This window comes from Hyperolius riggenbachi, chromosome 10 (assembly GCF_040937935.1).
Source record: "Hyperolius riggenbachi isolate aHypRig1 chromosome 10, aHypRig1.pri, whole genome shotgun sequence".
NCBI classification, from domain to species: Eukaryota; Metazoa; Chordata; class Amphibia; order Anura; family Hyperoliidae; genus Hyperolius; species Hyperolius riggenbachi.
This window is the reverse complement of record NC_090655.1, coordinates 8,957,046-8,973,945: the sequence shown is the minus strand read 5'-3', so window position 1 is coordinate 8,973,945 and position 16,900 is coordinate 8,957,046. Positions and strand designations below refer to the sequence as shown.

General features: G+C 45.1%; 1 protein-coding gene across 1 annotated transcript in view; it reads left to right on the top strand.

Annotated features, from left to right (window-relative positions):
* The first annotated feature begins 5,451 nt into the window (after positions 1–5,451).
* LOXL4 (lysyl oxidase like 4) overlaps positions 5,452–16,900 on the top strand; it is a 277,261-nt gene continuing 265,812 nt past the window's right edge. Inside the window, exon 1 of the mRNA XM_068257598.1 lies at positions 5,452–5,503. The gene's annotated coding sequence lies outside the window, so the exon portion shown is untranslated. The remainder of the gene's footprint in view (positions 5,504–16,900) is intronic.

Sequence of the window (16,900 nt, the reverse complement as noted above, 5' to 3'; positions counted from 1 at the left end):
GTACATAGTCATGTCACTGACTTTCCTCAGAGGAGCTCACAATCTAATCCTATCATAGTCATAGTCTAATGTCCTACCATATTATTATTATGTATTTATATAGCACTGACATCTCCTGCAGCACATTACAGAGTACATAGTCATGTCACTGACTTTCCTCAGAGGAGCTCACACTCTAATCCTACCATAGTCATAGTGTAATGTCCTACCATATTATTATTATGTATTTATATAGCACTGACATCTCCTGCAGCACATTACAGAGTACATAGTCATGTCACTGACTGTCCTCAGAGGAGCTCACAATCTAATCCTACCATAGTCATAGTGTAATGTCCTACCATATTATTATTATGTATTTATATAGCAGTGACATCTTCTGCAGCATGTTACAGAGTACATAGTCATGTCACTGGCTGTCCTCAGAGGAGCTCACACTCTAATCCTACCATAGTCATAGTCTAATGCCCTACCATATTATTATTATGTACTTATATAGCACTGACAGCTTCTGCAGCACATTACAGAGTACATAGTCATGTCACTGACTTTCCTCAGAGGAGCTCACAATCTAATCCTATCATAGTCATAGTCTAATGTCCTACCATATTATTATTATGTATTTATATAGCACTGACATCTCCTGCAGCACATTACAGAGTACATAGTCATGTCACTGACTTTCCTCAGAGGAGCTCACAATCTAATCCTATCATAGTCATAGTCTAATGTCCTACCATATTATTATTATGTATTTATATAGCACTGACATCTCCTGCAGCACATTACAGAGTACATAGTCATGTCACTGACTGTCCTCAGAGGAGCTCACACTCTAATCCTACCATAGTCATAGTGTAATGTCCTACCATATTATTATTATGTATTTATATAGCACTGACATCTCCTGCAGCACATTACAGAGTACATAGTCATGTCACTGACTGTCCTCAGAGGAGCTCACAATCTAATCCTACCATAGTCATAGTGTAATGTCCTACCATATTATTATTATGTATTTATATAGCACTGACATCTTCTGCAGCACAAGCACAGTACAGAGTACATAGTCATGTCACTGACTGTCCACAGAGGAGCTCACACTCTAATCCTACCATAGTCATAGTCTAATGTCCTACCATAATATTATTATGTATTTATATAGCACTGACATCTTCTGCAGCACATTACAGAGTACATAGTCATGTCACTGACTGTCCTCAAAGGAGCTCACACTCTAATCCTACCATAGTCATAGTATAATGTCCTGCCATATTATTATTATGTATTTATATAGCACTGACCTCTTCTGCAGCACTGTACAGAGTACATAGTCATGTCACTGACTGTCCTCAGAGAAGCTCACACTCTAATCCTACCATAGTCCTATGTCTATGTATGTATTGTGTACCGGTAGTGTATGTATCATAGTCTAGGGACAATTTAGGAGGAAACCAATGAACTTATTTGAATGTTCTTAGGATGTGGGAGGAAACTGGAGTGCCGGGAGGAAACCCACGCAAACACAGGGAGAACATACAAACCCTGTGCAGATAGACTTCATAGGAGTCAATGGCACACCAAATAATCTAGATTGTAGCATGGATGTGCATATCGTAAGAAACATCTATCTGGAAGTGTGCCCTTGCCTGAAATGTCTGATGTCACTAGCGTAGATGTTCAGGGGGCGGGGTCACTGTGATATCCCTGTCGGCGCAGTATACCACAGAGATCAAAATACAGGTAGCAGTGTGATTCACTGCAGTAGGGTCTTACGCTGCACGAAAATTGCCCCACACTATGTGTGACACCCCCCTCAGAGTCACACAAAGAGTGGCACAGACAGAAGTGCTGTTTGCTGCTATAATGTTTGATGACATCGCTGCAGTATTTTATTCTCCCCGTCCGTGCGCTGTTACCATGGAATCAGATCACCTTTAAAGGGGAACTGAAGAGAGAGGTATATGGAGGCTGCCATGTTTATTTCCTTTTAAGCAATACCATTTGCTTGGCAGCCCTGCTGATCCTCTGCCTCTAATACTATTAGCCATAGCCCCTGAACAAGCATGCAGCAGATCAGGTGTTTCTGACATTATTGTCAGATCTGACAAGACTAGCTGCATGCTTGTTTCTGGTGTTATTCAGATACTACTGCAGAGAAATAGACCAGCAGGGCTGCCAGACAACTGGTATTGATTAAAAGGAAATAAATATGGCAGCCTCCGTATACTTCTTACTTCAGTTCCCCTTTAAACAAGCGTCTTCCTTTCTTTATACCAAATGCTACAGCCAATGCCATCTAAATGCATTATGACAGCAGCAGTTCTGGCCAACCGCGAGAGGCGGCGGTGTGCCGACTCCCCTGACCGACAATGGCCACCGCACGAGTTATAGAATCGTTTAGACCCCAGAACTGCTGGAGGGTGTAATGAGATGGCAGCAATTGAGAGGAACACGTGTCTGTCCAATGTCTGACTCAGCCACTTCTGCCAGGCAGGCACAGAGCGCCGATACACTCCGGAGGTGTTTGCTCTGCTACGGAAAGTACAAAAAAAAAATAGATGGAAAGACCAAGCTCAGCTGCAGAGGATAAATAGGCACTTAACCCGCCCAAACCAGACATTTTTTCTAAATTTATTTATTTTTCCTCCAGTGGAATGTCTAAGAGGATGTACTATATACAGAAAAAAAAATGCTAGCACAGGAAATAACAAGCTTGTGTTGCTCGTCCTGTTACTAGGTCAACTTTCTTCTTAAAGTGAATGTGTACCACTTTAAAATCAAAAAGGCAAATACTCACCTAAGGAGAGGGAAGGCTCGGTCCTAATGAGCCTTCCCTCTCCTCTCCCGGTGCCCGGTCCCGCGCAGGATCCCCCGTGGCAGTATTCTACCAGTTCGGTCAAATACTGCCACTTCCGCTGCCGAAGGGATGTTTCGGAAGCCTTCGGGAGCACTCGGGCTCCCGAGGACGGGGCCGCTCCATACTACGCATGCGCGAGCGCCCTCTATGACTCACTCGCTTGTGCGCAGTATGGAGCGGCCCGTCTTCAGTAGCCGGAGTGCTCCCGAAGACCTCCGAAGTCCCTGCGGCGGCGGACGCGAAAGGGGAAGCCAGCGCAGCACCGAGGGCACTGGGAGAGGAGAGGGAAGGCTCATTAGGACTGAGTCTTCCCTCTCCTTAGGTGAGTATCTGACTTTTTGTTTTTAGAAACGGTACCCATTGGCTTTAAAGTAGCAAGAACAGCCTACTATGACAGGAAAAAGACAACAAATAACATATATAAAGTAGATAAATACTTGTTCTACTTAACTTATCTATTGTACTGGCCATGTTTTGATTTTAGTGAATCTTATATAGTAAGTAAAGCGAAAACTGTTTCATGCATTTTTCAACTTTACTGCCTCTTACTGAAGCCAATCCTGATGTCATTTCCTTCCTTACTCTTTTTTTTCTCCTAGAAACTGCACTGTCATATCCTAGCTTGCTTTGTAAACACAAGTGAGCACGGCATAGATTGTATGACAGTAGCTTCTGCAGAGAGGGGGAGGTGTATTTCCCTTCTCAATCTCAGCCTGCCACACTGAACTGCCCTCAGCCAACTAGTGAGGAGCAAGAATGCGGAGGGGTGATAACAAGCTTCCCTCTCCCCCGGCAATGTACTAGAAAGGAGCCAGGCTGACTGAGATAAGATTCATTACAGCAGACACATTTATGATTATGTGTGTTTAAAAGAAAACCTGAAACGGCCTTAAGGAAAAGACTTAGTGAAACTCACTTAACAGGTGAGGGAAATCTTTAGATATTATATATCCTTCCTGGTCCTTTCTCAGTGCCCCCGTTCCACCGCATTCCCTTGTTCAAAATTTGTACCTTGAGCACTGTTTGGAAGCACTCATGTCGGACTTTCATGTACTGCACATGTGGGAGCCTCAATAGTACGGAGCAGTTTATCTTCTAAAGTATTGGGGGGGGGGGAGGCAAGCACTTCCTAATCACACAAACCATAAAGATTTCATAAGAAAAATAGTATTATATCAATTTAAAGGATGGGAATAAAGTTTAGAGTCAAACACATTTTTAGTATAGAAATATAAATATTTATATAGAAAGAGGGACAAAGTCCTGAAAGAGGGACAAATGAGGAGGGACAGAGGGACAGGGCTCCCAAAAAGGGACTGTCCCTCCGAAAGAGGAACAGTTGGGAGCTATGCCCACTCTGCCATCTGTATGATGGCAGAGTCATGTGAGCCAGTCAGGGGCCGCTTTCATTGGTTGCTGACTGTGTCTATCAGTTTAAGCCAATGGGAGCAGCTTACATTGATAGACACGGCCAGGAGCCAATGAAATCAGCTCCTGACAGGCTCACATGACTCTGCCGTCATACAGAGCACGGGAGCTGTGACAGGAGACAGCGGCAAGATTGGAGGAAGTGGCAAAAATGTTGGATGCACGCTGCGGCAGTGAATTGAAATCTACGCCTTGGCAGCCAGATCAGCATGAAAACAGGGCGTAGATTTCAATTAGCGTGGTCCGTAAGTAGTTAAAGGATGGGAATAAAGTTTAGAGTCATTGAAGCACACTTTTCAGTAGATAAAATGGATAATATTCACATAGATCTGTACACAGAGGACAGAGGGACAGGTTCCCCAAGAGGGACTGTCCCTCCTAAAGAAGGACAGCTGGGAGCTATGTAATCACTTCTTCACTTCAGGAATACCGCTATGTGGAGGATGAACTCCTACAGGAACATTTTACCAACACTAATAATAGTATTGCGTGTCGTTATAATAAAAATCTGCAGAGTACTAATCAAACGATTACACAAAATCAGCGGTATTTCCAATCCCACCTCTCGCGTGTCTCTCTGTGTGTGAAAGTACCGGTGAGTTCTCGGCACACGCCGGCTCGTGACGCGACCGGAGAGACAGTTACATAATATTGCCAAGAATTACAGTGTAAGTTTCCTGCTCGTGTCCAGTCAAGTTTTTGAGTAATTATAGTTGGGTAGCGTAATGCCCAGCCAATTATTTTTTAAGCTAAGGAGGAAAGGTTCAGAGGACCTGAGTGCTTGTTACTGTATAGGAGGACAAAAAAAGAACACAGGGGCTCCAGGAACCCAAACTAGGGCCCCTGGAAAAAATTTACATCCCCGTAAGCAGCATTAAGCCCCCCCCCCCCCCCCCCCAGGGCGCCTGAACTAGCTTCTCTCCAGGTCTCTACCCCCCAACACCCCCCCCCCCCCTCAGTGCACTGTCAACTCCTCCCCCCCCTCCCCAGGTCTCCACCCCAATCCCAAGTTTATTTTAGTCTACGAGACCCCTATAGAGTTTTCTTCAACATAGTGACTCACTTGTCCCGGCAGGCGCGCACCTCCATTAGTCAGTGAGTATCCCAGGGATTCCTCTCCTCCATGACATGTCACCAGGTCACTGAGAAGATGCAGCGATCGGGGATGAAGAAGGGAACGTACGGACTAATGAAGGAGCGCGTCTACCGGGATAGGTGAGTCACTATGGTGCTAAAAATTCTGCAGGGGTCCCAGGGACCAAAATAAACGAGTATGGAGACCTGAAGGGACTAACAGTGCTCTGGGGGTATTGCTCAGTTTGCCCCCATGGAAGCCCTGAGTATATCACTGGCAAGATGGAAAATGACATTGATTCAACTAAAGTATACTCTCCAGTCTGGGTTGCTATCAAGCAAGCACTCATAACAGCACGTGGGGAGGTCCCGCCCCGGCCTTAGTGTAGATCGTGGTCACTGCTCAGATAAAGAGCCTTACATTATTTGCTGAAACGCTGATATGTGCGGTATTATTAATCACTGCAGGACATCAACAAGCGCCCAGCTCAGCCTTCTGTGTGAAAGAGGCTTATTGAGGTTCTTGTGATGTTTTTTGAGCCACGGCCTGAGAATAAGCAGCCAAGGCCGGATTTATACAGTACGTTCTGGGCACCTAGGCCACCATTCCTGTAGCTCCACTTCCATGAGCAGCAATGCTCCCCATTCCTTACCTGAGGATTCTGCTTTCAGTGTATATTTCTTTTATTATGTATTCTATTCTATCAGCACTGAATGCTACCAGCAATGAGCATTTGTGAAATATATCTTCTACTGAACTATTGGAAAGGAGGAAGATATTTAAAGAGGAACTCCAGTGAAAATAATGTGATAAAAAGTGCTTCAATTTTACAATAATTATGTATAAATGATTTATTCAGTGTTTTCCCATTATAAAATGTTTCCTCTCCCTGATTTACATTCTGACATGTATCACATGGTGACATTTTTACTGCTGGCAGGTGATGTCACTGGAAGGAGATGCTGCTTGCTTTGGCAGTTGGAAACAGCTGTTATTTTCACAATGCAACAAGGCTCCTAAAGTGTGATGTCATAACCATGGTCATGACATCACCCATGTGAAGAAGCCTTTATATAGATGTGCTTTAATATATTAGCAGCAAGGAATTATCTTGTTTGAGATTAGTGCGTTACTTTTGTCCTCAGTCGGCAGAACTTGTTGTGCTGTAAATTCTTGGAATGCTTTGATGTCTCTCCCCTAGCAGAAAATATAGAAACAAAGCAGAAGCCCTCTGTTTTTTGTCTCACACTGCCAAGTGGCCATAAATATGCATTACAGTAGTAGTAATTAGGAGCAAGGAAATGTAACAAATAAGAAATACACTAAAAAGTTGTGCTAAAATAAATTGGCCTGGAGCACTGAAAGCCTCTAAATAATTTGGCTGCTAAAGAGTTAATGAAGCTGTTATTGCTCTCTAATCACGCCTTGTTCCAGAGGCCATCCGGCTTCACATTAAACCCGCCAATCACAGAGACAAAGGTGGCGATAAAAACAATTCCCAGCAGAGTCTCCAGGAAGACCCAACACAAGTTATAACCCTCCCCAATTCTGTGTAAAACTAACACAAACGTTGGGCCGGAGGTCGGCAGAAGCAGATACATGTGTCATCCTGGAGAGCTTGGAACGCGCTGAAAGTTACTGTCGGCAGACCGTTCCCTGCTCGAGAATATAGTGAGAATATGGCGAAGATTGGTTCACATAAAGCCGCCAGTATATATTATTTCTGATATTCAACTATCAGCTACCCTGCTACCAATGCCTGACAACATGAAGCAGGCCGTTTTAGTGCACGGCCTTCCCCACGCAGCGCCTGACCTGGGCACCACCATAATATGGGCTTGATTCATCAAGCTGCTAAAACAGCGCAGCGTAATGTGCTGTAGTGCGCGCTATGCACGCCTTACATAGCAGAGCTCGCTGCCACGTAACGAGCATAGCTTCCTTAGTTGCACCCATTGCTTCCTTAGCAACGCATGTAACATTAACTGTGGGTGGCCCTGCTCACCGAGATACTTCACTCACGGCCGCTACTGTATTATTTTACATACACAGTAGCGCCTGCGAGTGAAGTATTACAGTAGCGATAATTCACTTGAGCAGGCCCATCCGCGTTGCTAAGGAAGCAATGTGCGTAACTAAGGAAGGCACTCTCCTTACATGGCAGCTGGTGCTGCTATGTAAGGGGTGCATAGCGCACACTACAGAAACTTGATGAAGCAAGCCCAGCGTTAGGTCTATGGCCGGGCGGCAGTGTTATTCAGGTGCTAGCGATCACCGGCCACACCCCAAATTACTTCTTCCTAGGGTTGCCAGGTGTCCGGTTTTAGACCGGGCAGTCCGGTTTTTGGCCGCTGTGTCCTGTCCAAAAAGGCATGTTAAACCGGACAATTAAGATGTCCGGTTTTATGCCTTTTGCCACTTGCCGCCACCCGTCCGCCAGCGCTGCGCGACCGCTGATTCGCTGCCTGGCTGTCAGTCAAAGGCACAGCCAGCCAGCTTACGCGGCGTAAGTTACGCCAGCTTAAGTACCGCCCCCGAGCCCGCGCTTCCCGACGTTGCTACGGCAACGCCAACGCTGCGTTGCCAACGCACGCATGACGTGCGTCACTCACGTCATTTGCAATGCGATTCTGCATCTGCGAAGGAAGCAAGGTAAGGTCAGGAGTCTGGAGATATGGTGAGTGAGTGACCCATAATTCTCTGGTTGTATTTCCGCTCTTTGTGTGCATTGGCTCCGCTCTATCTCCCCTCGGTATAGTCCAGGCGTGACTTTCAATCTCATTCAATCTCGCCTGAGCCCGCTGCTTACTATACTTTACACTTGAATTCATACTATTGTACAACGCAATTTATACTGTTATACTGTTATATTTGCTCAAAATGTGTACATACATGTATGCGCAGATTTATATTTTAACTTTATGCCTATGTATGTCCACTTTATGGTTCTCAATAAAAAATTTTGGTGGGAAAAAAAAAAAAATTTAAAACTTCCCGCAAGAAATCGACCACTTCACTGTGCAAAAACGCCATAAATGCATTGCATTATTTGCATAGTTTTCCAGTTTTGTAATAGTTTTCTGCTCTGTCTCTTATTATGTGCATTTACTGGTGAAAAGCGGTCTCTTATTATGTGCATTTACTGGTGAAAAGTGGTCTCTTATGTGCATGTACTGGTGAGGACAGTTAGTGACATGGCTATGTACTCTGTAATGTGCTGCAGAAGATGTCAGTGCGATATAAATACTGTAAAAAACATTTTTTAAAAAGCCCATTGCTTAGCCCCACTCTACATAAAAGTGCGCTTCTGACTCCGCCCCTAACTCCACCCCCTGTCCGGTTTTCTCCATCAGCCGACCTGGCAACCCTACTTCTTCCTCCAAGTTATTACGACTCGGAGAGGGAATAGTAATTATTTAATATAATTGAGCGGCAGCAGTTGCGCCAAAATGTTGGGCGGCGAGAATGAACATATGCCTAGGGATGCTCATTCGGATTCCACGGAAATGCAATTTCCGAAATTCTGATCGGAAATTGCATTTCTGCATCGGAATGCGGAAATCGGTAATGCAAGTGTGGTAGGCGGATTTCCGCCGGAAATCGCGGAAATTTCCGCCGGAAATCGCGGAAATTCCACCCGAATTTGACATCAATTTTCTCAAAAACTATAAGGTCTTTTTGAAAACTTTTTTTTTGCATCTTCTTCACAAGATTCAGTTTAATAATAGTTTAAAAATGTGGTGTTTCTAGGACTTACGGGGGATTTTCTATTAACCGCTAAAGTCGGCGGATTTTTACTGTAATTAAAATGCAGAAAATCTGCATCTGCCTATTTTCTGCATTTTACATTACAGTAAAAATCCGCCAACTTTAGCGGTTAATGGCAAAGCCCCCGTAAGTCCTAGAAACACCAATTTTCAGGGTGTATTAAACCGAATCTTCTGAACAAGATGCAAAAAAAAGTTTTCAAAAAGACCTTATAGTTTGTAAGAAAATCGATGTTAAAGTCGGGCAGAATGTCCGCGATTTCCGGCGGAAATTCCGTATTGGAATGCGGAAATTGGTAGCGGAAAGCGGAATCGATAATTGGCAATGGCGGAATGCGGATTTACCGCGGAATCGGAAATTGGCATTTCCGACCCTCCCTACATATGCCTAACAATTTAACCCTTCTACTAATGTCTGACACTAAACCCTCTACAAAAACTCTAACGCTAACCCTCCTACCTATGGCTTACACTAAACTTCACTCCCGAACGCTGGGTTCACACATGCTTTTTGCTGCGATTTGCACTTTCCTGATCACAGGCGATTCAGTGTCGAATAGACTCCACATTCCGTGGTAATAGTGCCCACCGACTGGAAACTGTGCGCATTGTGCCCACTTTTGGTTGGCACCAAGGTACCGTGCTCTGTGATGCAAACCGTTGCGATGCCTCTGGAAGGCGTTGATCTGTGAATGGATTGCATGAAACGTTTCCAAGCGTAGCCTGTACTCTGTTACCGCATTTGTAGTTAGATTCTGATTGTTCTGAAATCAGTAGCTGACTGGCATTAAATGTGACCAAGCATGATGACGCAATTGCCTCGCTGGCGCGGTACGCGAGTCCTTTGAGAAAAAAATGTAACCATCAACGCTGATTTTTTTTTTAGTGCCTTTACAATTATTTCTGCGGATCTCTGCTCACCCACTATCCCGCCATAACGCCGCCGGTATTATTAATGGAACTATTCTATTCCTGAATTTAAAATAGAAGCGCTGTACGCGTGGAGCAGCGTCCTGGATGAGAGCTCCCCGCAGAAATTATTCCTTTACAAAAGTCTGAGAAGCACCATCGCTATTATTGAACCGCCTGCGAGCTTCTCGTCGCCGTCCCAGAGGTATCGACTAATTCCGGGGAACGTTTGTTTATCTCAGAGGGAGAGAAAAATGAGATCCGTGATGCGGCTGCAGATCGGGAGACGCCGTGGCACATCTGCCGTCAGGGCGATTGCGGTAAAAAGTAAATGTCGTTCAGACTCAGAATATAATGCCGTAACGTGTAAACAAATCGGGAGTTCATTGTTAGCAATCTCAAAAACAACTTATCAGGAAGGAAACACACCTGGAGAAATGTCGGAAACAGCACGTTACAATTATTCCTTTGCGATAATCAATGAAAACTTTACTTTTGTTGAAACAAGGCAATCCTCATTCTGAACTTGTTCACACCTTTTGCCTTTTTTTAAGCAACATCGATTTTCAAAATCACCTTAAAGGGAACCTTAACGTGAACCAGAGACGAAGCACCTTCATGTATTTTACCATATATATCAGTAAGAACATTAGAGAAAACGCTTACTATGCTCTCTGTTTCATCCTCACTGCTAAAAGTGTCTGTTATCAGCTGTGATAAGAATCCCGGACTGAGCATTCAGTCTGGCTTTGCTGGGAATGATTATTGCTGAGTCATTATAGCAGAGCCACAAGGGGGCAGGCTTGGGCTTGAAAAGACACCAGAGAAGACAGACTCAGCTATAATCTTTCCGTAGCAAAGCTAGACTGAGTGCTCAGTCGGGAATTCTTATCAGAGGTGATAACAGTCTGATTAAACAGAGAACAATGAAACAAAGAGCAGATTAGGTGTTTACTGTCATGTTCCCACTGATTTATAAGGTAAAATACAAGAGGGTGCTTCATCTCTAGTTCTCTTTAACTAAGAGGAATATGGGGGTTTCCTTTTAAACAATACCAGTTGCCTGGCCTTGCTGCTGATCTCTTTGGCTGCAGTAGTGTGAATCACACACCTGAAACAAGCATGCAGCTAATCCAGTCTGACTTCAGTCACCTGATCTGCATGCTTGTTCAGGGGCTGTGGCTAAAAGTATTAGAGACACAGGATCAGCAGGAGAGTCCGGCAACTGGGATTATTTTAAAAGGAAAAATCCATATCCTTCTCCGTTTAGGTTCACTTTAAAGAAACCCTGTAATTAAGAAAAAGTCCCCTGGGGGGAACTTACCTCAGGAGGAGGGAGCCTCTGGATCCTAACGTTGCTTCCCCCGTTCTTCTCTGTCCCTCCGTTGTCCAGCTGCAGCCCCCCGAAGTGCGGTGATGTAAATATTTACCTCCTGGGAACCAGTGCAGGCGTACTAACGGATCTCCCTTCGGATTAAGGCAGAAATAGCCAAACCCGATTGATCTGCTCTACTGCGCAGGTGCAAATACTTTTGAGTCTGTGCAGCAGAGCGGATATGATTGGGTTTGACTATTTCCGCCTTACCTGAAGGAAGAGCTGCTACTGCGTCTGCTGGATCCCGGCAAGGTAAATCAGTGCTTGTCAGGGGGGAGGATTGTGGGACACTTGGGGGGAGCCAGCGCTGGACTGCCTGCAGCTACAGGGGAGGGGGAAGTATCATTGGGACCGTGACGCTCCCCCCTCCCGAGGTGAGAACCCCCCTAGGGATGTTTTTTTTTTAGTACAGGTTTTCTTTAAAGTGCTTGTGCAATAATTCCCTATGAGAGAGTTCACATCTGAGCGGTTCGATTCCGATCCGCTCACCAAAGCGCTGCCTGGACCATTTTTAGGGTGATTTGCCTCAATATACAGTAAAGGGAAATCGCAAAACTCTTGAAAATGCGCTTTTGTATAGCGATTTCCCCAGCGCTTTTCAGAATAAATACATTGCATTTATTGTTTTCCGGGACTTGCGTCAGGAAGTGAATGAACAAAGCGCTCTGCATAAGCACTTACAAAAAAGCGCAGCTCGCAGGTAAGCGAAGGGGGGCACTAAAAAAAATTGGGCAATACTTTGAAAATCTCTGGCGTCAGCGATTTCGATTTTAGATGTGAACAAGGCCTTAGGAGTTGGACCCACTAAGGCGATTTTGGGAGCATTTTGGATTACCAACAATCGCCGGCGATTACCAAAAAATGCTTTGCCAATGTATCTAAATGGTGCGATTGCAAATAGGGTTAATCGGAATCGCAGGACATGCAGGATTTTGAGCAGCATTAGCCATGCATAGAAGCGCTGCAGAATCGCTTTGAAAAGCAATTTTGCCGCAATTTGGGGGGCGAGCGTTTGGAATTTTAAATAAAGTTGTTCAATCTTACCGGGTGTCCCGATGTCCAACTTCCGTCCCTAGCCCCGCCTTCTAGCAGAAGCGCTCACAGGCTCTTCTCTGATTGGTCCTAGAAAAGCACCTATGACTTCTTCTTTTACGGGGTGGGGTTATAGACAGAAGCCAGACATTGGGACACGGTAAGTATAATAAAGTTTATTTAAAAAAACAAAAAAACCCGAAACTCTGAAACGCTAATTGAAAGCGCTGCACAGTTTACTGCACAGCGATTCTAATTGTAGCAAAGTGCAAGCACAAACACCCCAGGAATCGCTGCACACAGCGCTGGCGTGATTTAAACACGCTACAGCTATTCCTAGTCTGTTTCAGCTCTACGGACTTAAAGAGTAACTGTTAGCCCCCAAATTGAAATTTAAATCTCTATTGCAATGTTTTATTTAGTATTTAAGTGAGCCAAAAAGCCAATGCAGAAGTTAAAAATCAATCTAATTTTTTTACTATGTAGCCTTTTCCCCCAGCTCCGGACGCAAAGCCGCATATCAGATACTGCTTAGCATGCAGAGCATGCCTATGTCTGCCCGACCCCCCTCTCCCCCCCAGGACCAGGTGCCGATATATTCTCACCCCAAACAGCTGACCGCTCTGACACGGAGAGAGAGCGGGAGCACTTCCAGCGCCGCCACCGCAGAGCAGCCGCCGCCGTGCATCTCTCACATGTGACTCGGCGGCGGCTGCTCTGCGGTGGCGGCGCTGGAAGTGCTCCCGCTCTCTCTCCGTGTCAGAGCGGTCAGCTGTTTGGGGTGAGCATATATCGGCACCTGGTCCTGGGGGGGAGAGGGGGGTCGGGCAGACATAGGCATGCTATGCATGCTCAGCAGTATCTGATATGCGGCTTTGCGTCCGGAGCTTGGGGAAAAGGCTACATAGTAAAAAAATTAGATTGATTTTTAACTTCTGCATTGGCTTTTTGGCTCACTTAAATACTAAATAAAACATTGCAATAGAGATTTAAATTTCAATTTGGGGGCTAACAGTTACTCTTTAAGGTGGCCACACACCATACAATTTTTTAAATATCCGTTCAATTCAAGAATAGCAATCATTTTTTCTGACTGATTGTAACAATTCAAAAATCTGACCAATTTACCCACACACCTATGTTAATTTTTTTCCCCAATCATGAATAAAAATTGAAAGTTTAGCTAAAATTGATTGGAATTGTACATCAAGTAATTGACAATCCATTACACACCATACAATTCTTGATAAAGTTGGTCTGACATTTACAACATGTCCAATCTCCAAAAATCAAAAACACAGGAAATTCAATTGGATTTATCGATCAAAAACAAAGAAGAGCTTTCGATTTTTTGGGACACCTGATCGAAATTATTGAATTGGTGACCTTCAGGCCTCTTTTCCACAGGTCGTTGAACTGTGTGTTCAGCAAGCAGTTGCTAGGCAGCAGTGAGCAGTTGTGAGAGTTTGAGAGGCATTTCTCTGCTCTGCCCTTCAACAGTCCGTGGAAAAGAGGCCTTAGGCCTCCTTACCACGAACTGTTGAGCTGTGTGCTCAACAAGCAGTTACCAGGCAGCAACGAGCAGTTACCAGGCAGCAACGAGCAGTTACCAGGCAGCAACGAGCAGTTACCAGGCAGCAGTGAGCAGTTACCAGGCAGCAGTGAGCAGTTACCAGGCAGCACTGAGCAGTTACCAGGCTGCACTGAGCAGTTACCAGGCAGCAGTGAGCAGTTGAGAGTTTGAGAGGCATTTCACTGCCTAGCAGCGGTCCGTGGAAAGGAGGCCTAAAGGTGATCAGCGAGATGCAAACTATTCTGAGATGATGCAGAATTATGCAAACTTTTAGTGTAAATTTATGCAACTTAAAAAAAAACGACCCATTGAATTGGGATGGTCTGTGAGATGCAAAAAAAATCCACATTGATGCAGGGTATTCAAATTCTGAATGCAAATATATGTGGCTTGAAAATGGACCAATCAGCTGAAACCTTGGGGGTATCCAATTTTCAGGCCACATCTTTTTGCATACAATTTTTTTTTTATAATAATAATAATACTTATCTCATCCTTCATCAAGTTGAAATTTTTTGCATTCCATTGACCATCCCTTCTATCAAATGGCGCAGAAATGGAATTTGATGGATTCAGTTTTCAAGCTGCAGAAATGTGTATTAAAAATGTGCATACTTCTGCATTTATTCAGAATTATTTGCATCTCATGAACCGTCCCTTCTGATCAACAGTGCAGATGCAGCAAAACAGTGCAGGGGAAATTTAAGCAAAAATTGAATCCTTGACCTTGGCATCTGCTGCTCATCCAATCAGAATCCATGATCTTGGCATCTGCTGCTCATCCAATCAGAATCCATGATCTTGGCATCTGCTGCTCATCCAATCAGAATCCATGATCTTGGCATGTGCTGCTCATCCAATCACAATCCCTGATCTTGGCATCTGCTGCTCATCCAATCACAATCCATGACCTTGGCATCTGCTGCTCATCCAATCAGAATCCATGATCTTGGCATCTGCTGCTCATCCAATCACAATCCCTGATCTTGGCATCTGCTGCTCATCCAATCACAATCCCTGATCTTGGCATCTGCTGCTCATCCAATCACAATCCCTGATCTTGGCATGTGCTGCACCTGGCCTCCAGTCTTGCACTGGCTCTGGGCGATCTCCCTCCAGTTCAGCTGTCCATCTGATTTGGCAAGCCCAGGTAATAGAAACTCAGCTCATCATGGTGCAGAACTTTCAGAGATGGGCCTGGTAAACTTTTAGGCCTGGGACTTACTTACTAGGGGTTGCTGCTGCACTTGCAATAGGACAAGCACTTTGCGCAGTGATCTCCGGGGGGATTTGGGGAGCGTTTGGAATTTCCAATTTGAGGGGTTTTATTTACCTGTTTAATACACTTAGGGCTCGTTTCCACTGTTGTGGTGCGGAATCGCCTGGATTCCACCGCGGACGAAATCGCATGCGGATGCGTTTCTGCATGCGGTTTTCCCCGCGATTTTGCATGCGATTTCGCATGGCTAAGAAGCAGGCGAATTTAACCATGTCACTGCCTGTGTAAATTGCCATACCATTACATGCGAAATCGCGGGGAAAACCGCATGACAAAGCCGCATGCGGTTTCCCTATTAAATACATTGCAGGCGATTCGCCCGCATTCCAGCCGCACGCGAAATCTGATGGCTCTTCCGTGCAGATTTCCCCCGCACGCCAAAACTTGTATTGCCTATGCAAATCCGCATGCGGTGCCTGTATGCGGATTCGCTATAGTGGAAACGAGCCCTTACCAGTTCTCCAGATGTCTAGTTTCCAGTGCATAACCCCGCCCCCTACTACAAAAGTTCATAGGTAGGGATGATCAATGATATGCAAATATATGCAGCTTGAAAATAGACAAATCAATTTTAAACCTGGGTTTAAATTTAGAGGTCCATTTTCATACCGCATATATTTGCAGAAAAATGTGCACAAATTTGCATCAACTCAGAAAAATGTGCATATCATTGATCATTCCTAGTCATAGGCCCTCCTGTATATCCAATTAGAGAAGGTCAGTTGACCTCTTCTGCTAGAGGGTGGGGCTTTTTTTAGGCCTCTTTTCCACGGACTGTTGAGCTGTGTGCTCAGCAAGCGGTTACCAGGCAGCAACAAGCAGTTACCAGGCAGCAGTGAGCTTTTGAGAGGCATTTCACTGCCTGTAAACAGTTCGTGGAAAAGAGGCCTTAATTGCCACCCGAGTTGCTGCAAAATCACTTTTGAAAAGCGATTCAAAATGAATTTTGTAGCGCTTCTATCTGTTGTATTGGAGCGCAATTGTTCTAACAATGCTGCATGACGCTCCACTGCGATTTGGCCTAATCACAATTGTTTGTAGCTCCCCTCCATTGACAGCACTTTTTGGAATCACTGGCGATTTCCGGCGATCCAAAAACGATCAAGTGGGTCCCATGACTTCAGGTCCTTTCACACTGAATACGCTGCATTCTGTTACAACGGACAACAGGATTGCATCACACAATGCAGTGATATTCCCGTGGTGCGTTCAGTTCGGGTGTTGTGTGGCTGGTCCTGGTGGTAGGGTTGCCAGGTGTCCGGTTTTACACCGGACAGTCCGTTTTTTGTGCGCTGTGTCCAGTGTAAAAAAAATGCTAAAAAAAAAACCATGCTAAACCGGACAATTAAGTTGTCCGGTTTTAGAGCCCCCCCTGCAGCGCAGGAGGAGAACAGCGCAGCAGAGAGAGAGCTGGGAGCAGGGTGGAGAAGGGGGGCAATCTCCCCCCCCCCCTTCCCTCACCTTAGGGTGCTCTCTCTCCCTCGCTGTCTCCTCCAGGATGATGTGCAGGCTGGCGGGTGGCTGCAGGCGGAACTTACCTCTGTGTCGCTCCAGGCTGGTGGAGTAACGCACAGCATGCTGGGAAATACCGCACAATGTACA